Consider the following 24,838-nt stretch of genomic DNA (forward strand, 5'->3'; position numbering starts at 1 on the left):
TTATTTGCCCCATCCCTAAGCAGCAGAACATTTGTTGGACAATTATTAATTGTTTTAAAAACGCTATGTGGAAAGTTAGGAACATTCTCCTTTTTAAACATGATAACATTGATGTCAAAAATTGTATTAAATTGGCACTAAGTGAAATGTATATTTATTTTCTAAGAGATAAAAAAATATTTGGAGCAAAAGAAGCAAATTCTATGTGGTGTCTTAATATGTGTAACACAATTGTTTTATAATTTTACCTTTTATTGTAATTTAATTTAATGTCCTATTTATTGGTTTCTTGTTATGTATTAATCCTATTAATTCTATTTATAATAAAATTGTGTTGAAACCTTATCTGTTCTTTTCAATTTAATATCTGATACGTCCCCTATCTGGGGACCATATATTAAATGGATTTTTCAAACAGGGAGATGGAAAAAGAGCTTGCTCTGTCCACTCCACGCATTGACCTGGTATTGCAGTACCTCCAGGACCGGTGCACCCTTTCTAATCCAGTATAAAAAAACTGAATGAAATTGAGACATGGATTGCAAGCATCCTTCCAGCAAGCTAGTGCAAAGTTGCTGTGTCCTGCCTCAGAAGTCTGCACTTCAGCTTCTCTGTGAGGGCTGTGCTGTGCTGCTTTCTGCATAACTGCATCTAGTCTGTCAATCTCCTAATTGCATCAGCTGTGTGTGTGTGTGTGTGGGTTTGTTCCAGCACCAAGCAACCCAGCCAGCCAGTCACCTCTCCTCACACCCCAAATCCAATTAAGACTGATGTCTTAATTGATGGGTTAATTGGCTTATCACCTGAATGAAGTGTTTGGACCTCTACTCCACGCACCTTTGGTTTTGATTTGGGCCTGTTGTGCACACCTGTGCAGGCTGCTGAGTTGTTCCTGGGAATTGACCCTTTTGTAACAAGTTGGCTGGATGTAACCAGTTTTCATTTCCAGTGCTTTAGTAAATAAGTAAAGTTTGCCTGTGTCTCCCTCTTGTGGATCTTTTGAGCTGGATTACTTGGAGGCTAAAATGTAGTCCAGTACTTCCTATGTATCGGCAGCATCTGGACCTACCTTGTCTGGACAATGGACGGAACACTGCACGTGTCACAAGAGGCCTGTCAGGTCAGAGGTCAAGTAAGGTCAGGTCACTGGATGACATCACAAGGGCCCTGACGGAACACTCAACAATGGGGCCGTGACATCACAATCAACAATGCATACCCTTTATTTATTTTTTCTTCTTACACAATTTTTCACTACCCCATTCACCTCTCATCTGTCTTCCTGCTTGGCGTGCTTTGGCACCAGGACTTGCGTGCAAAAAAAGGCGTGGCCAAAAGTGGGCGGAGCTATGCAGATGGTGATCACGAAGAGGAGCATGCTGGTGATTTCTGAGCGTAGGATGCACGTTTTCCCTGGTTTGTAAGAAAAAGAAGCCTCCTGGACTGTGTATGGGGCCTTCATAAGTGTTCTGCATTGGGGACCATCGGCCTGTACTGCGAACCCTTTTCAGGTTATCGCTTCTCGGCCTTTTGGCTGCGATCATGGCTTGACCGGACGCAGCCAGGGCTGAGGTTCGAGAAGGCGATCGATGGACGGCAAAGGACGGAGGAAGGAGAGCGGACGGCACACAAATCTCAAGATGGGCGTGATCATACGCCCCGCTGGGACCGGAGAATTCCGGGTCCGTAATGCCTTTGGGATCGACGTTGCGGAGGAGAAAAAGGAGAAATTTACTTTGAAGCATCTTGTTCAAGAGGTACTTTTTAAGATATTACATGTTAGAAAAGATGAGATTCTTTGTCTGCAAGACCCTAGGAGAGGGCGTTACATTTTGGTTTTGACATGTGCTCAATCTTGTCACAACTTACATATGTTCCTTAAAGATCAGTTGGATGGGCTGACATTTACCTTATTGTATAATAATGGTGTGCCATTGGTGGTTTATATGTACAACCCCTGTTTCCGTCAAAAATATTACCGCGTTCCTGCATAGATTTTGTGAGGAAATCAAATACATACATAAAGTCTTGAATTCTGAACTTTTGTGGACAGGAAAACATTAATTCCTTGTCAGGTATAGAGCCGACCCGACCTGTGCTGGTGGTATGTCATATCCACTTGAGTCCTTTTCAATCGGGAGAGACAGAGGCTTGTTGTTTTTTGAGGGACCGAGTTATTGTAGAAAATTTAAAATTTATGGCTATACTGTGGACAACTGTAGAGAGACAAGACTGATTTGTTCTCGTTGCAACCAAGAGGGTCATTTGTCTAGTTCCTGCTCAAACCCAAAAGTGTGCAATGTTTGTGGAAAAGCAGGTCATATTTTCAGAGACTGCCCAATGAATCCCAAGCCTAAGAACTCCTATTCGGATGCTTTGAGGAGGGATCCTGGGAGTTTCTCCAGGGCTCCCGTTGTGGAGAGATCTCAGATTTCTTTAACCCTGAAGGTGCCGATGCAAGCTACTGCAGTGTCTGGTATGGAGGTACAGGAAGGGATAGACTTTTCCCTTGAGATGCTGTTGAGCACTCCTTCCGATGAGGCAACAGGTTTGCATGGTGAAGAGGAGTCGGATATGGTTGTGACCGAAATCTCGGCCACGGCGGACAGTGATGACAGTGGAATTCCCTGTGGTCAAGCAGGTGATCTCACTAAAAGATCCCTGGTCTCTGAAGATGAATACAAAGAGATGGCCATAAAGAGACCTAAAGTCCTTGAATGTAAGACTACTGACAACAAGGACAAGAAGAACTGTTATTTTTGATTTTCTAAAAGATCAAGGAGCAGATATAAATTGTCTTCAAGAATGTGGAATATCTGAGTCCTTAAAGGCGGATGAGTGGCCTTATGGCGAGTCTGTGTGGTCTGGGTCAAATGGTAACAAAAATGATGGTGGGGGAATTCTGTTGAAAAATAGAGATATGAGAATAGAGTCTTATACAGTGGTGGAAGCAGTTTTTCTGCTTGGCGTGCTTTGGCACCAGGAATTGCGTGCGAAGAAAAGGCGTGCCCAAAAGTGGTGGGCGGAGCTATTCAGATAGCAAACACTGTTGCCTTCATAAGTGTTCTGCATTGGGGACCATCGGCCTGTACTGCGAACCCTTTTCAGGTTATCGCTTCTCGGCCTTTTGGATAAGATCAAGTGTACTTGTACAGGAGATCTTAGCTGAGAGGTGTCTGGGGTACCCGGCGCTCAGCCTTAGTGGAAGGTGCAGGTTTATATAGCCTGCACTGGAAGCTCTGCTGCTATAGGGTAGCCGGCTTAGTCCCCAGACAACGGGTTGCGATCCCCGTTACCCCTAGAGGTCCCAAGACAGCTAGAGGAGCACATTGTTTCTTTACTTTTTAGAGAGAAACAAACGCCAAACACCATCATGGCAGATTACCCAGGAGGAGGAGGACAGTGCGCTATTTTGTGACCCAAGAGAAAAATGACAAGTATAATCTCGATTATTTGGTGAAAACTGTTTTAATGGGAGTCTTTGGGGTACAAAAGCAGGAGATTTTAGCTATACAGGACTGTGGTTTTTAAAGATTTTGTTGCAAAAATACATCTGAGACTAAAAGACAAAAGATTAGAGGGATTAAAAATTTATGAGCACGAGATAGACGAGTCCAAAAATGTAATAATCAAAATGTACTGTCCTTTTACTGAGGAGCGTGTTATTAATGCGTTTTTAAGACAAAATTTTAAGACAGTCACAGTTGTAAGGAAAATTTTAAATAGTGCTGGGATTTGGACCTCAAAGTGGCTGTACAAAGTCACCTGTTACCGCAGCTCAGAAGTTGAAGGGGGATTTATACTCCCCCCAGCCCGTTTTAAAATTAGGAGAAATGGTGAGAGACATGTTTTTTTCCGGCATGCCATCGTACTGTAGGAGGTGTAAGAGATACGGCCATGAAATAGAAAATTGTGAGAGCATGTGCAAAAATTGTGGAAGTCCAAATCATGTTTTTAACTAATGTACTGCTGGAAATATATGCCATGCTCGTCATAAACTTGGTCACCTTATGAAATTTTGTTCTACCAGATCAGGTGCAGAGGCACAGCCAGGACGTCAGAGGCAGCCAGAACCACCAACTGGACCCCAAGGAGAGGAGCAAACTGATGATACAGAGCATATGGATACCAGCAGACCCCCCCAACCAGGTGAGCCGAAGGAGCAGAGAGGAAAACAAAAGCGGAAGTCCAGTGATCAGCCGACGGACAAGCCCCCCCCAGAAATGGGGTATAGGGGTCAGCCGAATGAAGCTGATCCGCCTGGCCCGCATTCGGCCCCTGGTGAGAGCATGGCAGAGGATCCGGGAGGAGCCGCGGCCTCCAAAAAGAAAAAAAGGTTATGCGGATGCAGTGAGGGAGGGCCGAGGGAGGAAATCAGCTGGGGGACCAGCTGAGGATCCCTTAGGCCCTCAGATTTTCCCTCCCCATACCAGTGGGGAGGGGGTGCAGCCGAGGGATACTGTTGAAGAAATGACAATCCCGGAAACAAACTTGAGCGAAACCCCTGCCCCGGAAAGGGAGGGAGTGGAGGCCGTTGCTCCGAGTCCCGATAAGAGCAGTATACTACCCATGAACGTTTGGAAGCCGTACTCTGTGAGCATGCGAGCAGAGGAGGGGGGTCAGCTGAGTGACGGAAGCTCCTCTCCAACCGGATCATTTTATAGTGTGGGATATGGGGCAGTTGGTGGCGAATGTCATATAAGTGAGAGCGACCAATCTGGCCTTGCCGACGATGTCTGAGGCTGTGCCTAAGTAAGAAGACAAACCTTTTAAATTTTTATCAAGGCTGTTTTAAGTGGCATTTCCTTTAATACGCGCAGCGTGCACTAAAAAAACTAGAAGATTAGCGCTTTTTAATTATTTATCTATCTATTTTAACCGCCACGGTGATTTTTTTTTTACAAGAGTGCTGCATCCCGCATAGACAAAACTACAGAAAATACAAGCAAGACTGGAAACAAGGACCATCAATTTAGTTAGGTTCGAATGAATCCAGGTCTGCGAGAGTGGCAATTTTATTTAAAGGAAATGCTTTTATTGATCATGTGCATGATATTTTACCTGGCATAATTTTATTAGTGAAAGCTTTTATCGACGGTATTAAATGGCAGTTTTTAAATATTTATGGTTTTACGGATAAGAAGGAAAGGATTGAGATGTTAGAGATTTTACCCCTTTTTATCAATGACACGGAACCCTTGATTTTAGCAGGATATTTTAATTGTATTTTAAAAGGGGAAAGTCTGTTCTCAAACACTGTAAGTAGGAATTATGACAAGTCCTCCTCTATGTTGAAAAATATTATTATTGATTTTAAACTTACAGATGTTTTTAAAAAATGTAACCGTGATTTACTTGAAGAGGCCGGCGTTACCTGGTGTAGTGCCACATGTAAGTCCAGAATAGATTTTATCTTCTGTATCGTGTCAAATACTGCCTTTTAATTGTGAACTTTTATATCTAAAATCTTTTCTGACCATAAATTATTGCTTTTGAAGGTACAGTACGATGGTAAAGGTAAAAAGTAAAAGAGCTGGAAATTGAATGTCTCCCTACTAAATGATCCTAAAATTTTATCATATTTTATTTCTTTTTACAAGCACTGCAGGTGGGTAAAAAAAAACCCACGAGTCTATAGTAGTATGGTGGGAAAAAATTTAAATGAAAATAAAAAACATTTTTATAAATGTGGGGAAGCGTAAAGCCCAAGAAAAAAAGAGACTTCTATGAAAGATTAAATACCCGTCTGTAGACGAAATATAAACTCTGAGATCTGGGTGTTGATGTTGGAAAATACATTATTGAAATTAAAAAAGAAATAACACAATGCCTGGAGCAGAAAGGGAAAGAAATTATATTTCGCTCCAAAATGCAGCATCTTGAGGAGAACGAGACCTGCTCCAGGTATTTCTTTAAAAAAATACAAGACAAACACACCCAGATCGAGGAGTTAAACGGTGAAAGAAATATAACCGGTATTTTAAATAAAGCTTATGGTTTTTATACAGAATTATTTGATGAAAAAAAATTGACAAGTATTTTATGGATGACTCACTGAAGGTGATTGAAAATATTTTAGATAAAGATTCTCAAGAATTTTTATTCTTGAGAATCTTTAAAAAGGAGAAGGTCCCCAGACCCGATGGTATACCCATTGAGTTTTATCTTATATTTTATGGTATTTTAAGAGAAGATTTATTTTCTTTTTAAAGAAGTTTTTAATACAAAATCTCTCCCAGGCTCCTGGAAAAAAAAGAGAGGTCTCACTATTATACAAGAAACGGGAAAAAGCTGGATATCAAAAACTGGAGACCAATCACCCTGCTAAACTGTGATTACAAAATCATGGCGAAATTATGTGCAAAACGTATGAAAAAAAATATACCATAACCAGGTATGTGGGGTGCCTGGGAGGAGTATATGGGATAACTTAAACCTAGGGATGAGCGAACCCGAACTGTATAGTTTGGGTTCGTACCGAATTTTGGGGTGTCCGCGACACGGACCCGAACCCGAACATTTTCGTACAAGTCCGGGTTCGGGTTCGGTGTTCATCGCTTTCTTAGCGCTTTTTGAAAGGCTGCAAAGCAGCCAATCAACAGGCGTCATACTACTTGCCCCAAGAGGCCGTCACAGCCATGCCTACTATTGGCATGGCTGTGATTGGCCAGTGGAGCATGTGACCCAGCCTCTATTTAAGCTGGAGTCACGTAGCGCTGCACGTCACTCTGCTCTGAACAGTGTAGGGAGAGGTTGCAGCTGCGACTGTTAGGGCGAGATTAGGCAGTGATTAACTCCTCCAAAAGACTTAATTCAGTGGTCGATCTACAGCTGTGGATCATTGAACTGCTACTATTCAATTGCTCACAGTTTTTAGGCTGCCCAGAGCGTTTTTCAGTCACTTTTTTCTGGGGTGATCGGCGGCCATTTTGTTTCTTGTGGTGCGCCAGCACAAGCTGCCACCAAGCACATTTAACCAAATGTGGTTGTTTTTTGGCTATATCCTACATCAGGGGCGAGCTGTCACCAAGTGCATTTAACCATCAATAGTGTGGTTATTTTTTGGCTATATCCTACATCAGGGGCAAGCTGTCACCAAGTGCATTTAACCATCAATAGTGTGGTTATTTTTTGGCTGTATCCTACATCAGGGGCTTGGCTGGGCTTGCTATTTTATTGAGGGGTGAAATACAATTGCCAAAATAGCAGTACCCTAAATCTGGTGTTTCAGCTGTGGCCAGCCAAATGTAATACTGTCTGCTGTCTGGCAAAGGAAATATTTTTGTTCAGGGTTGAAATACAATTCCCAACTTAGCAATTTCCTAAATTAGTGGTTTCTGCTGTATCAGGGCTACTTTAAATCTATTCATTAAAAGGGTATATTAGATTCAAGGTGCTGATAGGGTCATTCTCAATAATTTCACACACACGCTACTGTGCAATTCCAAGTCTAATTCTGTCTGTAAACGTACACCTGTCACCCAGCGCCTAAATAATAGGCCTCAAATTTATATTCAGCTAAATCTGTGGTTATTGCTGTAGCTGGTCAAGTTATTTTGTGTCCGTCAAAGCACAGTTTTTGTTCTGGGTTGAAATACAATTCCCAACTTAGCAATTTCCTAAATTAGTGGTTTCTGCTGTATGAGACCTACTTTAAATCTATCCCTAAAAGGGTATATTAGATTCAAGGTGCAGATAGGGTCATTCTCAATAACTTCACACACACGCTACTGTGCAATTCCAAGTCTAATTCTGTCTGAAAACGTACACCTGTCACCCAGTGCCTAAATAATAGGCCACCAATTTATATTCCTCTAAATCTGTGGTTATTGCTGTGGCTGGTCAAGTTATTTAGTGTCCGTCAAAGCACCGTTTTTGTTCTAGGTTGAAATACAATTCCCAACTTAGCAATTCTCTAAATTAGTGGTTTCTGCTGTATCAGGCCTACTTTAAATCTATCCATAAAAAAGTATATTAGATTCAAGGTGCTGATAAGGTCATCCACAATAACTTCACACGCTACCGTGCATTTCCAAGTCTAATTCTGTCCGTAAACGTATACCTGTCATCCAGCGCCTAAATACTAGGCCTCAAATTTATGTTCTGCTAAATCTGTTGTTACTGCTGGGCCAAATAAGATTTTTCTTATTGTGGTGAACGGTAACAATGAGGAAAACATCTAGTAAGGGACGCGGACGCGGACATGGTCGTGGTGGTGTTAGTGGACCCTCTGGTGCTGGGAGAGGACGTGGCCGTTCTGCCACAGCCACACGTCCTAGTGTACCAACTACCTCAGGTCCCAGTAGCCGCCATAAAATTTAACAGCGATATTTGGTGGGGCCCAATGTCGTTCTAAGGATGGTAAGGCCTGAGCAGGTACAGGCATTAGTCAATTGGGTGGCCGACAGTGGATCCAGCACGTTCACATTATCTCCCACCCAGTCTTCTGCAGAAAGCGCACAGATGGCGCCTGAAAACCAAGCCCATCAGTCTGTCACATCACCCCCATGCATACCAGGGAAACTGTCTGAGCCTCAAGTTATGCAGCAGTCTATTATGCTGTTTGAAGACTCCGCTGGCAGGGTTTCCCAAGGGCATCCACCTAGCCCTTCCCCAGCGGTGGAAGACATAGAATGCACTGACGCACAACCACTTATGTTTCCTGATGATGAGGACATGGGAATACCACCTCAGCATGTCTCTGATGATGACGAAACACAGGTGCCAACTGCTGCGTCTTTCTGCAGTGTGCAGACTGAACATGAGGTCAGGGATCAAGACTGGGTGGAAGACGATGCAGGGGACGATGAGGTCCTAGACCCCACATGGAATGAAGGTCGTGCCACTGACTTTCACAGTTCGGAGAAGGAGGCAGTGGTGAGACCGAGCCAACAGCGTAGCAAAAGAGGGAGCAGTGGGCAAAAGCAGAACACCCGCCGCCAAGAGACTCCGCCTGCTACTGACCGCTGCCATCTGGGACCGAGCACCCCAAAGGCAGCTTCAAGGAGGTCCCTGGCATGGCACTTCTTCAAAGAATGTGCTGCGGACAAGACCCGAGTGGTTTGCACGCTGTGCCATCAGAGCCTGAAGCGAGGCATTAACGTTCTGAACCTTAGCACAACCTGCATGACCAGGCACCTGCATGCAAAGCATGAACTGCAGTGGAGTAAACACCTTAAAAACAAGGAAGTCACTCAGGCTCCCCCTGCTACCTCTTCTGCTGCTGCCGCCTCAGCCTCTTCTGCTGCTGCTGCCGCCTCGGCCTCTTCCTCCGCCTCTGGAAGAACATTGGCACCTGCCGCCCAGCAAACAGGGGATGTACCACCAACACCACCACCTCCGTCACCAAGCATCTCAACCATGTCACACGGCAGCGTTCAGCTCTCCATCTCACAAACATTTGAGAGTAAGCATAAATTTCCCTCCTGGCCCTGAATGCCAGCATTTCTAAACTACTGGCCTATGAAATGCTGTCATTTAGGCTGGTGGACACAGACAGCTTCAAACAGCTCATGTCGCTTGCTGTCCCACAGTATGTTGTTCCCAGCCGGCACTACTTCTCCCAGAGAGCCGTGCCTTCCCTGCACAACCAAGTATCCGATAAAATCAAGTGTGCACTGCGCAACGCCATCTGTGGCAATGTCCACCTAACCACAGATACGTGGACCAGTAAGCACGGCCAGGGACACTATATCTCCCTAACTGCACACTGGGTAAATGTAGTGGCAGCTGGGCCCCAGGCGGAGAGATGTTTGGCGCATGTCCTTCCGCCGCCAAGGATCGCAGGGCAACATTCTTTGACTCCTGTTGCCTCCTCCTTCTACTCGGCTTCCTCCTCCTCTTCTTGCACTTGCTCATCCAGTCAGCCACACACCTTCACCACCAACTTCAGCACAGCCCGGGGTAAACGTCAGCAGGCCATTCTGAAACTCATATGTTTGGGGGACAGGCCCCACACCGCACAGGAGTTGTGGCGGGGTATAGAACAACAGACCAACGAGTGGTTGCTGCCGGTGAGCCTCAAGTCCGGCCTGGTGGTGTGCGATAATGGGCGAAATCTCGTTGCAGCTCTGGGACTAGCCAGTTTGACGCACATCCCTTGCCTGGCGCATGTGCTGAATTTGGTGGTGCAGAAGTTCATTTACAACTACCCTGACATGTCAGAGCTGCTGCATAAAGTGCGGGCCATCTGTTCGCGCTGCCTGCGTTCACATCCTGCCGCTGCTCGCCTGTCTGCGCTGCAGCGTAACTTCGGCCTTCCTGCTCACCGCCTCATATGCGACGTGCCCACCAGGTGGAACTCCACCTTGCACATGCTGGACAGACTGTGCGAGCAGCAGCAGGCCATAGTGGAATTTCAGCTGCAGCACGCACGGGTCAGTCGCACTGCGGAACAGCACCACTTCACCACCAATGACTGGGCCTCCATGCGAGACCTGTGTGCCCTGTTGCGCTGTTTCGAGTACTCCACCAACATGGCCAGTGGCGATGACGCCGTTATCAGCGTTACAATACCACTTCTATGTCTCCTTGAGAAAACACTTAGGGCGATGATGGAAGAGGAGGTGGCCCAGGAGGAGGAAGAGGGGTCATTTTTAGCACTTTCAGGCCACTTTCGAAGTGACTCAGAAGGAGGTTTTTTGCAACAGCAGAGGCCAGGTACAAATGTGGCCAGCCAGGGCCCACTACTGTAGGACGAGGAAGACGAGGATCAGGAGGAGGTGGAGGAGGATGAGGATGAAGCATGGTCACAGCGGGGTGGCACCCAACGCAGCTCGGGCCCATCACTGGTGCGTGGCTGGGGGGAAACGCAGGACGATGACGATAGGCCTCCCACAGAGGACAGCTTGTCCTTACCTCTGGGCAGCCTGGCACACATGAGCGACTACATGCTGCAGTGCCTGCGCAACGACAGCAGAGTTGCCCACATTTTAAAGTGTGCGAACTACTGGGTTGCCACCCTGACGGATCCACGGTACAAAGACAATGTGCCCACCTTACTTCCTGCACTGGAGCGTGATAGGAAGATGCGCGGTACAAGCACACGTTGGTAGACGCGCTACTGAGAGCATTCCCAAATGTCACAGGGGAACAAGTGGAAGCCCAAGGCCAAGGCAGGGGAGGAGCAAGAGGTCGCCAAGGCAGCTGTGTCATGGCCAGATCCTCTGAGGGCAGGGTTAGCATGGCAGAGATGTGGAAAAGTTTTGTCAACACGCCACAGCGAACTGCACCACCACCTGATACGCAACGTGTTAGCAGGAGGCAACATTTCACTAACATGGTGGAACAGTACGTGTGCACAGCCCTCCACGTACTGACTGATGGTTCGGCCCTATTCAACTTCTGGGTATCTAAATTGTCCACGTGGCCAGAGCTAGCCTTTTATGCCTTGGAGGTGCTGGCCTGCCCGGCGGCCAGCGTTTTGTCTGAACGTGTATTCAGCACGGCAGGGGGCGTCATTACAGACAAACGCAGCCGCCTGTCTACAGCCAATATGGACAAGCTGACGTTCATAAAAATGAACCAGGCATGGATCCCACAGGACCTGTCCATCCCTTGTGCAGATTAGACATTAACTACCTCCCCTTAACCATATATTATTGTACTCCAAGGCACTTCCTCATTCAATCCTATTTTTATTTTCATTTTACCATTATATTGCGGGGCAACCCAAAGTTTAATCAACCTCTCCTCTGTCTGGGTGATTCTCTGCAATGGGACCTCTCTCCTCTGTCTGGATGCCGGGGCCTAAATATCTGACAATGGACTGTTCCAGTGTTGGGTGACGTAAAGCATGATTCTCTGCTATGACATGCAGACTGATTCTCTGCTGACATGAAGCCAGATTCTCTGTTACGGGACCTCTCTCCTCTGCCTGGATGCCGGGGCCTAAATATCTGACAATGGACTGTTACAGTGTTGGGTGACGTGAAGCCTGATTCTCTGTTATGGGACCTCTCTCCTCTGCCTGGGTGCCGGGGCCTAAATATATGACAATGGACTGTTCCAGTGGTGGGTGACGTAAAGCCAGATTCTCTGCTATGGGACCTCTCTCCAATTGATATTGGTTAATTTTTATTTATTTTATTTTTATTTAAATTCATTTCCCTATCCACATTTGTTTGCAGGGGATTTACCTACATGTTGCTGCCTTTTGCAGTCCTCTAGCCCTTTCCTGGGCTGTTTTACAGCCTTTTTAGTGCCGAAAAGTTCGGGTCCCCATTGGGGTTCGGGACGAAGTTCGGGTCTGGTTTGGATCCCGAACCCGAACATTTCCGGGAAGTTCGGCCGAACTTCTCGAACCCGAACATCCAGGTGTTTGCTCAACTCTACTTAAACCCTTTAAAAGATGCTATTAACAATATTATAGAAAGGAAAGGGAAAGCAGCGATTTTATCCTTAGATTTTAAGAAAGCTTTCTATCGTGTTTCACACTTTTATTTGTTCCAGGTCTTAAGGAGAATGGGTATACCGGAGGGCTTTTTACAATCTTTTATGACAACTGTACAAGTAAGATTTTAATTAACGGTTTTAAGGCTCTTTTAAAATCAGGGGTGAATCAGGGGTGTCCCTTATCTCCACTACTTCTTATTTGTGCGCTGGAGCCTCTTTTATGTGCCGTAAGAAAGACAAGCAAATACGAGGAGTCCCCCTGCCAGGTGGGGGGGGCAAGAGGCAAAAGTAGTGGGGTATATGGATGACGTGGCGGTAATATGTAGGGACACCCTGTCCATTCAAAAAGCTTCTAAACAAGTAGAGCATTTCTGTTGTGCTTCCGGTTCTAAGATAAATTTTAATAAAAGTAATGTTTTAAATATCAAAGACATGGTTTTAACAGATGTTCTTATTCCTGAGTCCGAGTCTGTACAGATTTTAGGAATCACCTTCAGTGAGTGAAACGATGGGCTCAAAAGCTGGGATGCGGTGACAGAGAAGATGAGCAAGAAGTTATGTATGTGGAACCTTAGGATGTTAACGATGAAGGGAAAAGTTTTAAAAATGATTGTTTTACCAATTTTATTGTATTTAAGTAGGGTTTTTCCACCCACAGAACGTATTTTAAAAAAGTTAATAAAGCTTGTTTTAACTTTTTATGGGGGTCTAAAATGGAAAAATTAAGAAGAGAATTGGTAATACTTCCTAAGAACAAAGGTGGAAAGGACTTTCCTGATATTAAGACGTTTCTTTTAATTAAATATTTTAGCTTGTGTTTTAATGCCCTTTTTAAAGAAAATGCATGGTCTTATTTTATCCGTTACAATACAGGTTATTTTATGAGGAGGCATCAGTGGTTCAAAACTGTTTTAAATTCCCCATATTCTTTTAACCTGCCCGAGTATTATAAAATTTTAGATAAAATAATGACCTCTTTTAATTTAAGCGGAAAAAGGGTGCATGAGTTAAAAAATAGTAAAAATATTTTAAAAAGTATAAAAGATGAAAAGTTGAAGGCCCCGATAAAAAAAGTTTAATGACACAAAATGTAAGCAGATATGGAAGGATGTGAGTATTAATTATCTTTTTAACCCACAGAAGGATCTAGACTGGAGCTGCGTACATGAATGTCTTCCATGCCGGGCATTCCAGCACCGAAGAGGATTAACTGGCACTGCCGAATGTCCAGGAGGAAGAAGACGTTTATCATCTATTCTGGCACTGCTTCTTCGCAAAAAGGATCTGGACAAAGATGTTCCCCCCACTGAAGAAGTTATCTGGATAAAAAGTTTTAACAATGGACGGTGTATTTTATGGTGGACTGAAATGCCCATCCAGGATAAAAAAAAGACTATGGCTTTGAAGACAATAAATTGTGTGAAAGCAGCTCTATGGTCAGCCAGAAATATTTTATGTTTTAAACATGATTTTATTTCTGAGGAAAATGTTTTAAAGATGATTTTAGATGAAATGTATAAATATTATTTAATCGATAAAAAACAGGCTCCTTTTATGTGTCATAAATGGTTTTTAAGGTACATATGGGGGGGGAGAACAGAACTGGATCGCACATCCACACTGCTATGCTTTGATTTAACTCGCTTATCAGCGCTATATTAAAGTGTACAGCCACCCATACTGCATGCTGTACAAGAGGCATTAGTGTACATTTTGATCAAAAGGCATAAGCCCACTCACCACGACAAGGTCGCCTCCTTTGAGTGGGACCTACTCTGACAAAAGGGCGCAGCGCAGTGCAGTGACAAAGCGGTAATGCCCTGGTAGGCGGCGGGACCCAGAAGTCAAAGCAGCATCCCTGCTGTCTGACAACGCCACCCATGGCACTGGGTCCCACCAACCCACCAAAACAGCACCACAAAACAAAGGCCTTCAAGCAGTACTGCACCATGTGAACAGTTGTCTAACACAACATGTCCATTGCTATCAGGAGCTACAGGTCAATGACCACTATATGCAGACTTGTGTGATTAAAACCACCTGTGCCATGTATACTAATGGTCTATTTTTTTCTTTACTGGTATCAGCACTCCTCCCATTCGGCACAGGTGGTTTTAATCACACAAGTCTGCATATAGTGGTCATTGACCTATAGCTCCTGATAGCAATGGATATGTTGTGTTAAAATACTGTTCACATGGTGCAGTACTGCGTGGTGGCCTTTGTTTTGTGGTGCTGTTTTGGTGGGTTGGTGGGACCCAGTGCCATGGGTGGCATTGTCAGACAGCAGGGATGCTGCTTTGACTCCTAGGTCCCGCCGCCTACCAGGGCATTACCGCTTTGTCACATCACTGCACTGCGCTCCCTTTTGTCAGAGTAGGTCCCACTCAAAGGAGGCGACCTTGTCGTGGTGAGTGGGCTTATGCCTTTTGATCAAAATGTACACTAATGCCTCTTGTACAGCATGCAGTATGGGGGGGCTGTACACTTTAATATAGCGCTGATAAGCGAGTTAGATCAAAGCATAGCAGTGTGGATGTGCGATCCAGTTCTATTCTCCCCCCCATGTATACAAATGGTTTTTAAGGGAATGGGGTTCGTTTATTTAATGTATTCAAAAACTCTTTTATGAGGGCGCATGCGCGCGGCTTGCTGGGAGGACATGCCTGAGTGAGCTCTGCTCCAACCGCCGTCATAATCGCAGTCATCGCGGCTCCATTACAGAAGTGTGCTCATGCAGGGCTCGCAGAAGACATCCCGGGGCAAAGGGAAGACTAAGTTGCCGGCTGCACCTGCTCCGTCCCAGACTATACCGGAGATTTTCAGGTCTACGCGCCAATCCATCACGGCGGACCAGGCCACACGTCCGGCAAGTCCTGCCTCCTCCACTGATAGTGGACATCGACCAGCTCCGGAAGAAGTACAGCCGGCCTCGACTGACCTCTACAACAACATTGCAGCCCTATTCCGAACCGAGTTGTCACAAGCTGTGGCTGAATTTACTCGGCAAATACAAGATCTGGGCAACCGGGTGTCTGACATAGAGTCTAGAGCCGATGAACTAGCAGACGCCATTGGAGCGGATAGAGCGGATATCGACTCACATTCTGCTCAGCTGCAAGAACTCGAGCTTAAAATCGAGGACCTAGAAAACAGATCCAGGAGAGGTAACATCAGGGTCCGAGGGCTACCGAAACTTTTCCAAGACTTACCAGCAACAATGGGCTCCCTATTCGCGGACTTACTACGGGACACTGCACCGGACCATCTTAAGATAGATAGAGTACACCGGTGTCTGGGGAAACCAAGAATCCCAGACATGCCAAGAGATGTTGTCCTCCGTATGCACCACCCTGAGATGAGGGATAGAATCCTACATGCTGCACGGAACCTGTCCAACTTACCTGGACTCCCCTCCTCGGTTCATCTTTACGCGGACTTGGCTCCATCCACTCTGCGGAAGCGGAGGGAAATGAGGCCTGTGACGCAGGCCCTTCAGCAAGCGCAGGTGAAGTACAGATGGGGTTTCCCCTTTGCTCTCTCCTTCCAGCTGAATGCACGCAGCCACACCATCCGCACGCCTGCTGAAGGGATGGAGGTCCTGCAGAGGGCCGGCCTTGAATTTGACCGTCCGGAGGGCTCCCCAACACGCCCTAGGCCCCAACGCCCGGCGAGGGAATGGACAAAAGTCGTCTCAGCGTCGTCGGCAGGAGCCAGATCACCGATGGCATAATGGCCGAGTCTTAGATGAACGTGGCTGCACCGAACTGACAGAGTCTCCTCGAAGCTGGGTAACTCGTGACCTGTCCATTCATTCTTACCTATGCTTGGTGCCTTATTACCCCCCTTCATGATCCAGTTTTTGCAAAGGGATACGGTGGATCGGACGTTCATGTTGCCCGCCATTATGGGATATCTGTTTATTGTGGAATCAGGTCTGCTCTTTCTTTTCCTGATGACCACAATTCACCCATTTGGACTGCGCTATTTTGCACTCTATAGTGCATTGACTCTTTCAACCGTTATCTTTTTTTTAATTATTTCTTTTTTTTTAATTATTAATGGAGATCCTACTGTGTGCCATATAAGTCACTCGATAATGCATACTGTGTCCTACACTATTAAGTTCTTGCTGTATATTCAGACATGTGCAGGGTATTAACGCATAATGTTCAGGGTTTTAACTCCCCGAGAAAGCAAAAAACTGCTTTTTCTTCCTATCATAGAAGCAAACCTGATGTTATTTGCCTTCAGGAGACCCACTTCACCGCAACTTCCCACCCTAAGTATTTTCATCCTCAATATAACAGATTTTATTCCTCTACTTTTCAATCCAAGTCCAGAGGGGCCATGATTCTGCTTAGGAACAATTTCCCACTTCAGGTTACTAGTTCTTTAATAGACCAGGATGGGCGTTATGTTATATTACTAGGTGATTTTTGCGGTGAGGTGTGGTGCTTAGTCAATGTGTATGCCCCTAACCTTGACTCAATGACATTTTTCTCCCATATGCGAAATACACTTGATCCCCTTACTTATGACAAAATAATTTGGTGTGGGGATTTCAATTTTGCGATTGATCCTGTGCTGGACCGTTCTGCTCCTCCCACCATTTCGCGTACGGCCTCATGCAAGGTCACTATCAAGAAAGTTATGGAATCTCTTTCATTAGCAGATTCGTGGAGGGAGCATAACGGTGGACAGAGGGGATACACGTATTACTCTCCAGCTCACGGCTTATACTCCCGCATCGACCTTATTTTACTTTCGGTCGCTATGCTTCCTTCCTTAGCATATAGCAGGCATATCGTGTCCTCCTGGTCAGATCACGACATGGTGATGATAGAGTTGGCTCCGAATGTACCTACAAACCGCTTATTCTCTTGGAGGCTTAACGAGTCACTGCTGACGATACCAGCTGTCCATGATAGACTTCAGGAGTAGGGATGAGCGAACCCGAACTGTATAGTTCGGGTTCGTACCGAATTTTGGGGTGTCCGTGATACGGACCCGAACCCGGACATTTTCGTAAAAGTCTGGGTTCGGGTTCGGTGTTCGTCGCTTTCTTGGCGCTTTTTGAAAGGCTGCAAAGCAGCCAATCAACAAGCGTCATACTACTTGCCCCAAGAGGCCATCACAGCCATGCCTACTATTGGCATGGCTGTAATTGGCCAGAGCACCATGTGACCCAGCCTCTATTTAAGCTGGAGTCACACAGCGCCGCCCGTCACTCTGCTCTGATTAGCAAAGGGAGAGGTTGCAGCTGCGACAGTAGGGTGAGATTAGGCTGATTAACTCCTCCAAAAGACTCCATCCAGTGATCGATCTGCAGCTGTGGATCATTGAGCTGCTGATACTCAATTGCTCACTGTTTTTAGGCTGCCCAGACCGTCAGTCACTTTTTTCTGGGGTGATCGGCGGCCATTTTGTGTCTTGTGGTGCGCCAGCACAAGCTGTGACCAAGTGCATTTAACCCTCAATGGTGTGGTTGTTTTTTGGCTAAAGCCTACATCAGGGTGAAGCTGTCACACCAAGTGCATTTAACCAGCAATAGTCTGTTTATTTTTTGGCCATATACTACATCAGGGGCAAGCTGCGCCTGTCACCAAGTGCATTTAACCCTCAATGGTGTGGTTGTTTTTTGGCTAAAGCCTACATCAGGGTGAAGCTGTCACACCAAGTGCATTTAACCAGCAATAGTCTGTTCATTTTTTGGCCATATACTACATCAGGGGAAAGCTGCGCCTGTCACCAAGTGCATTTAACCCTCAGTAGTGTGGTTGGTCAAGCTGTCACACCAAGTGCATTTAACCAGCAATAGTCTGTTTATTTTTTGGCCATATACTACATCAGGGGCAAGCTGCGCCTGTCACCAAGTGCATTTAACCCTCAGTAGTGTGGTTGGTCAAGCAGTCACACCAAGTGCATTTAACCAGCAATAGTCTGTTTATTTTTTGGCCATATACTACATCAGGGGCAAGCTGCGCCTGTCACCAAGTGCATTTAACCCTCAGTAGTGTGGTTGGTCAAGCTGTCACACCAAGTGCATTTAACCAGCAATAGTCTGTTTATTTTTTGGCCATATACTACATCAGGGGCAAGCTGCGCCTGTCACCAAGTGCATTTAACCCTCAGTAGTGTGGTTGGTCAAGCTGTCACACCAAGTGCATTTAACCAGCAATAGTCTGTTTATTTTTTGGCCATATACTACATCAGGGGCAAGCTGCGCCTGTCACCAAGTGCATTTAACCCTCAGTAGTGTGGTTGGTCAAGCTATCACACCAAGTGCATTTAACCATCAATAGTGTGGTTATTTTTTGGCCATATCCCAGTCTAATTCTGTCAGTAAACGTATACCTGTCCCCAGCGCCTAAATACTAGGCCTCAAATTTATATCCCGCTAAATCTGTCGTTACTGCTGTACTGTTGTGGCTGGGCAAGTTATTTAGTGTCCGTCAAAGCACATTTTTTGTTCTGGGTTGAAATCCAATTCCCAATTTAGCAATTTCCTAATTTAGTGGTTTCTGCTGTATCAGGCCTACTTTAAATACATCCCTAAAAGGGTATATCAGAATCAAGGTGCTGATAGGATCATTCTGAATAACTTCACACACGCTACTGTGCATTTCCAAATCTAATTCTGTCAGTAAATCTATACCTGTCACCCAGCGCCTAAATACTAGGCCTCAAATTTATATCCCGCTAAATCTGTCGTTACTGCTGTACTGTTGTGGCTGGGCAAGTTATTTAGTGTCCGTCAAAGCACATTTTTTGTTCTGGGTTGAAATCCAATTCCCAATTTAGCAAATTACCGAATTTAGTGGTTTCTGCTGTATCAGAGCTATTTGAAATCTATCCCTAAAAGGGTATATAATATTCAAGGTGCACATAGGGTCATTCAGAATAACTTCACACGCTACTGTGCATTTCCAAGTCTAATTCTGTCAGTAAATCTATACCTGTCACCCAGCGCCTAAATACTAGGCCTCAAATTTATATCCCGCTAAATCTGTCGTTACTGCTGTACTGTTGTGGCTGGGCAAGTTATTTAGTGTCCGTCAAAGCACATTTTTTGTTCTGGGTTGAAATACAATTCCCAATTTAGCAATTTCCGAATTTAGTGGTTTCTGCTGTATCAGAGCTATTTGAAATCTATCCCTAAAAGGGTATATAATATTCAAGGTGCACATAGGGTCATTCAGAATAACTTCACACACACGCTACTGTGCATTTCCAAGTCTAATTCTGTCAGTAAATCTATACCTGTCACCCAGCGCCTAAATACTAGGCCTCAAATTTATATCCCGCTAAATCTGTCGTTACTGCTGTACTGTTGTGGCTGGGCAAGTTATTTAGTGTCCGTCAAAGCACATTTTTTTGTTCTGGGTTGAAATCCAATTCCCAATTTAGCAATTTCCTAATTTAGTGGTTTCTGCTGTATCAGGCCTACTTTAAATACATCCCTAAAAGGGTATATCAGAATCAAGGTGCTGATAGGATCATTCTGAATAACTTCACACACGCTACTGTGCATTTCCAAGTCTAATTCTGTCAGTAAATCTATACCTGTCACCCAGCGCCTAAATACTAGGCCTCAAATTTATATCCCGCTAAATCTGTCATTACTGCTGTACTGTTGTGGCTGGGCAAGTTATTTAGTGTCCGTCAAAGCACATTTTTTGTTATGGGTTGAAATCCAATTCCCAATTTAGCAATTTCCTAATTTAGTGGTTTCTGCTGTATCAGAGCTATTTGAAATCTATCCCTAAAAGGGTATATAATATTCAAGGTGCACATAGGGTCATTCTGAATAACTTCACACACACGCTACTGTGCATTTCCCAGTCTAATTCTGTCAGTAAATCTATACCTGTCACCCAGCGCCTAAATACTAGGCCTCAAATTTATATCCAGCTAAATCTGTCGTTACTGCTGTACTGTTGTGGCTGGGCAAGTTATTTAGTGTCCGTCAAAGCACATTTTTTGTTCTGGGTTGAAATACAATTCCCAATTTAGCAATTTCCTAATTTAGTGGTTTCTGCTGTATCAGAGCTATTTGAAATCTATCCCTAAAAGGGTATATAATATTCAAGGTGCACATAGGGTCATTCAGAATAACTTCACACACACGCAACTGTGCATTTCCAAGTCTAATTCTGTCAGTAAATCTATACCTGTCACCCAGCGCCTAAATACTAGGCCTCAAATTTATATCCCGCTAAATCTGTCGTTACTGCTGTACTGTTGTGGATGGGCAAGTTATTTAGTGTCCGTCAAAGCACATTTTTTGTTCTGGGTTGAAATACAATTCCCAATTTAGCAATTTCCTAATTTAGTGGTTTCTGCTGTATCAGAGCTATTTGAAATCTATCCCTAAAAGGGTATATAATATTCAAGGTGCACATAGGGTCATTCAGAATAACTTCACACACACGCTACTGTGCATTTCCAAGTCTAATTCTGTCAGTAAACCCATACCTGTCACCCAGCGCCTAAATACTAGGCCTCAAATTTATATTCAGCTGAATTTGAATACAATACATTGGGCCAAATAATATTTTTGTTGTTGTGGTGAACGATAACAATGAGGAAAACATCTAGTAAGGGACGCGGACGTGGACATGGTCGTGGTGGTGTTAGTGGACCCTCTGGTGCTGGGAGAGGACGTGGCCATTCTGCCACATCCACACGTCCTAGTGTACCAACTACCTCAGGTCCCAGTAGCCGCCAGAATTTACAGCGATATATGGTGGGGCCCAGTGCTGTTCTAAGGATGGTAAGGCCTGAGCAGGTACAGGCATTAGTCAATTGGGTGGCCGACAGTGGATCCAGCACGTTCACATTATCTCCCACCCAGTCTTCTGCAGAAAGCGCACAGATGGCGCCTGAAAACCAACCCCATCAGTCTGTCACATCACCCCCATGCATACCAGGGAAACTGTCTCAGCCTCAAGTTATGCAGCAGTCTCTTATGCTGTTTGAAGACTCCGCTGGCAGGGTTTCCCAAGGGCATCCACCTAGCCCTTCCCCAGCGGTGAAAGACATAGAATGCACTGACGCACAACCACTTATGTTTCCTGATGATGAGGACATGGGAATACCACCTCAGCATGTCTCTGATGATGATGAAACACAGGTGCCAACTGCTGCGTCTTTCTGCAGTGTGCAGACTGAACAGGAGGTCAGGGATCAAGACTGGGTGGAAGACGATGCAGGGGACGATGAGGTCCTAGACCCCACATGGAATGAAGGTCGTGCCACTGACTTTCACAGTTCGGAGGAAGAGGCAGTGGTGAGACCGAGCCAACAGCGTAGCAAAAGAGGGAGCAGTGGGCAAAAGCAGAACACCCGCCGCCAAGAGACTCCGCCTGCTACTGACCGCCGCCATATTGGACCGAGCACCCCAAAGGCAGCTTCAAGGAGTTCCCTGGCATGGCACTTCTTCAAACAATGTGCTGACGACAAGACCCGAGTGGTTTGCACGCTGTGCCATCAGAGCCTGAAGCGAGGCATTAACGTTCTGAACCTCAGCACAACCTGCATGACCAGGCACCTGCATGCAAAGCATGAACTGCAGTGGAGTAAACACCTTAAAAACAAGGAAGTCGCTCAGGCTCCCCCTGCTACCTCTTCTGCTGCTGCCGCCTCGGCCTCTTCTGCTGCTGCCGCCTCGGCCTCTTCCTCTGCCTCTGGAGGAACGTTGGCACCTGCCGCCCAGCAAACAGGGGATGTACCACCAACACCACCACCACCTCCGTCACCAAGCGTCTCAACCATGTCACACGGCAGCGTTCAGCTCTCCATCTCACAAACATTTGAGAGAAAGCGTAAATTCCAACCTAGCCACCCTCGATCCCTGGCCCTGAATGCCAGCATTTCTAAACTACTGGCCTATGAAATGCTGTCATTTAGGCTGGTGGACACAGAAAGCTTCAAACAGCTCATGTCGCTTGCTGTCCCACAGTATGTTGTTCCCAGCCGCCACTACTTCTCCAAGAGAGCCGTGCCTTCCCTGCACAACCAAGTATCCGATAAAATCAAGTGTGCACTGCCCAACGCCATCTGTAGCAAGGTCCACCTAACCACAGATACGTGGACCAGTAAGCACGGCCAGGGACGCTATATCTCCCTAACTGCACACTGGGTAAATGTAGTGGCAGCTGGGCCCCAGGCGGAGAGCTGTTTGGCGCACGTCCTTCCGCCGCCAAGGATCGCAGGGCAACATTCTTTGCCTCCTGTTGCCACCTCCTCCTTCTCGGCTTCCTCCTCCTCTTCTTCCACCTGCTCATCCAGTCAGCCACACACCTTCACCACCAACTTCAGCACAGCCTGGGGTAAACGTCAGCAGGCCATTCTGAAACTCATATGTTTGGGGGACAGGCCCCACACCGTACAGGAGTTGTGGCGGGGTATAGAACAACAGACCGACGAGTGGTTGCTGCCGGTGAGCCTCAAGCCCGGCCTGGTGGTGTGCGATAATGGGCGAAATCTCGTTGCAGCTCTGGGACTTGCCGGTTTGACGCACATCCCTTGCCTGGCGCATGTGCTGAATTTGGTGGTGCAGAAGTTTATTCACAACTACCCCGACATGTCAGAGCTGCTGCATAAAGTGCGGGCCGTCTGTTCGCGCTTCCGGCGTTCACATCCTGCCGCTGCTCGCCTGTCTGCGCTACTGCGTAACTTCGGCCTTCCCGCTCACCGCCTCATATGCGACGTGCCCACCAGGTGGAACTCCACCTTGCACATGCTGGACAGACTGTGCGAGCAGCAGCAGGCCATAGTGGAGTTTCAGCTGCAGCACGCACGGGTCAGTCGCACTACAGAACAGCACCACTTCCCCACCAATGACTGGGCCTCCATGCGAGACCTGTGTGCCCTGTTGCGCTGTTTCGAGTACTCCACCAACATGGCCAGTGGCGATGACGCCGTTATCAGCGTTACAATACCACTTCTATGTCTCCTAGAGAAAACACTTAGGGCGATGATGGAAGAGGAGGTGGCCCAGGAGGAGGAGGAGGAAGAGGGGTCATTTTTAGCACTTTCAGGCCAGTCTCTTCGAAGTGACTCAGAGGGAGGTTTTTGGCAACAGCAGAGGCCAGGTACAAATGTGGCCAGCCAGGGCCCACTACTGGAGGACGAGGATGAGGAGGAGGTGGAGGAGGAAGCATGGTCACAGCGGGGTGGCACCCAACGCAGCTCGGGCCCATCACTGGTGCGTGGCTGGGGTGAAAGGCAGGACGATTACGATACGCTTCCCACAGAGGACAGCTTGTCCTTACCCCTGGGCAGCCTGGCACACATGAGCGACTACATGCTGCAGTGCCTGCGCAACGACAGCAGAGTTGCCCACATTTTAACGTGTGCGGACTACTGGGTTGCCACCCTGCTGGATCCACGGTACAAAGACAATGTGCCCACCTTACTTCCTGCACTGGAGCGTGATAGGAAGATGCGCGAGTACAAGCGCACGTTGGTAGACGCGCTACTGAGAGCATTCCCAAATGTCACAGGGGAACAAGTGGAAGCCCAAGGCCAAGGCAGAGGAGGAGCAAGAGGTCGCCAAGGCAGCTGTGTCACGGCCAGCTCCTCTGAGGGCAGGGTTAGCATGGCAGAGATGTGGAAAAGTTTTGTCAACACGCCACAGCTAACTGCCACCACCTGATACGCAACGTGTTAGCAGGAGGCAACATTTCACTAACATGGTGGAACAGTACGTGTGCACACCCCTCCACGTACTGACTGATGGTTCTGCCCCATTCAACTTCTGGGTCTCCAAATTGTCCACGTGGCCAGAGCTAGCCTTTTATGCCTTGGAGGTGCTGGCCTGCCCGGCGGCCAGCATTTTGTCTGAACGTGTATTCAGCACGGCAGGGGCGTCATTACAGACAAACGCAGCCGCCTGTCTACAGCCAATGTGGACAAGCTGACGTTCATAAAAATGAACCAGGCATGGATCCCACAGGACCTGTCCATCCCTTGTGCAGATTAGACATTTACTACCTCCCCTTAACCATATATTATTGTACTCCAGGGCACTTCCTCATTCAATCCTATTTTTATTTTCATTTTACCATTATATTGCGAGGCTACCCAAAGTTGAATGAACCTCTCCTCTGTCTGGGTGCCGGGGCCTAAATATATGCCAATGGACTGTTCCAATGTTGGGTGACGTGAAGCCTGATTCTCTGCTATGACATGCAGACTGATTCTCTGCTGACATGAAGCCAGATCCTCTGTTACAGGACCTCGCTCCTCTGCCTGGGTGCTGGGCCTAAATATATGCCAATGGACTGTTGCAGTGGTGGCTGACGTGAAGCCTGATTCTCTGCTATGACATGCAGACTGATTCTCTGCTGACATGAAGCCAGATCCTCTGTTACGGGACCTCTCTCCTCTGCCTGTGTGCTGGGCCTAAATATATGCCAATGGACTGTTGCAGTGGTGG

At 46.4% G+C, this 24,838-nt stretch overlaps 1 non-coding gene across 1 annotated transcript; it reads left to right on the top strand.

Annotated features, from left to right (window-relative positions):
• The first annotated feature begins 302 nt into the window (after positions 1 to 302).
• On the top strand, positions 303 to 498 carry LOC122942762. The gene has a single exon (XR_006390698.1). It is a non-coding gene; the product is annotated as a U2 spliceosomal RNA (small nuclear RNA).
• The last annotated feature ends 24,340 nt before the right edge of the window (positions 499 to 24,838 follow it).

The sequence above is a fragment of the Bufo gargarizans genome, chromosome 6 (genome assembly GCF_014858855.1).
Source record: "Bufo gargarizans isolate SCDJY-AF-19 chromosome 6, ASM1485885v1, whole genome shotgun sequence".
NCBI lineage: Eukaryota > Metazoa > Chordata > Amphibia > Anura > Bufonidae > Bufo > Bufo gargarizans.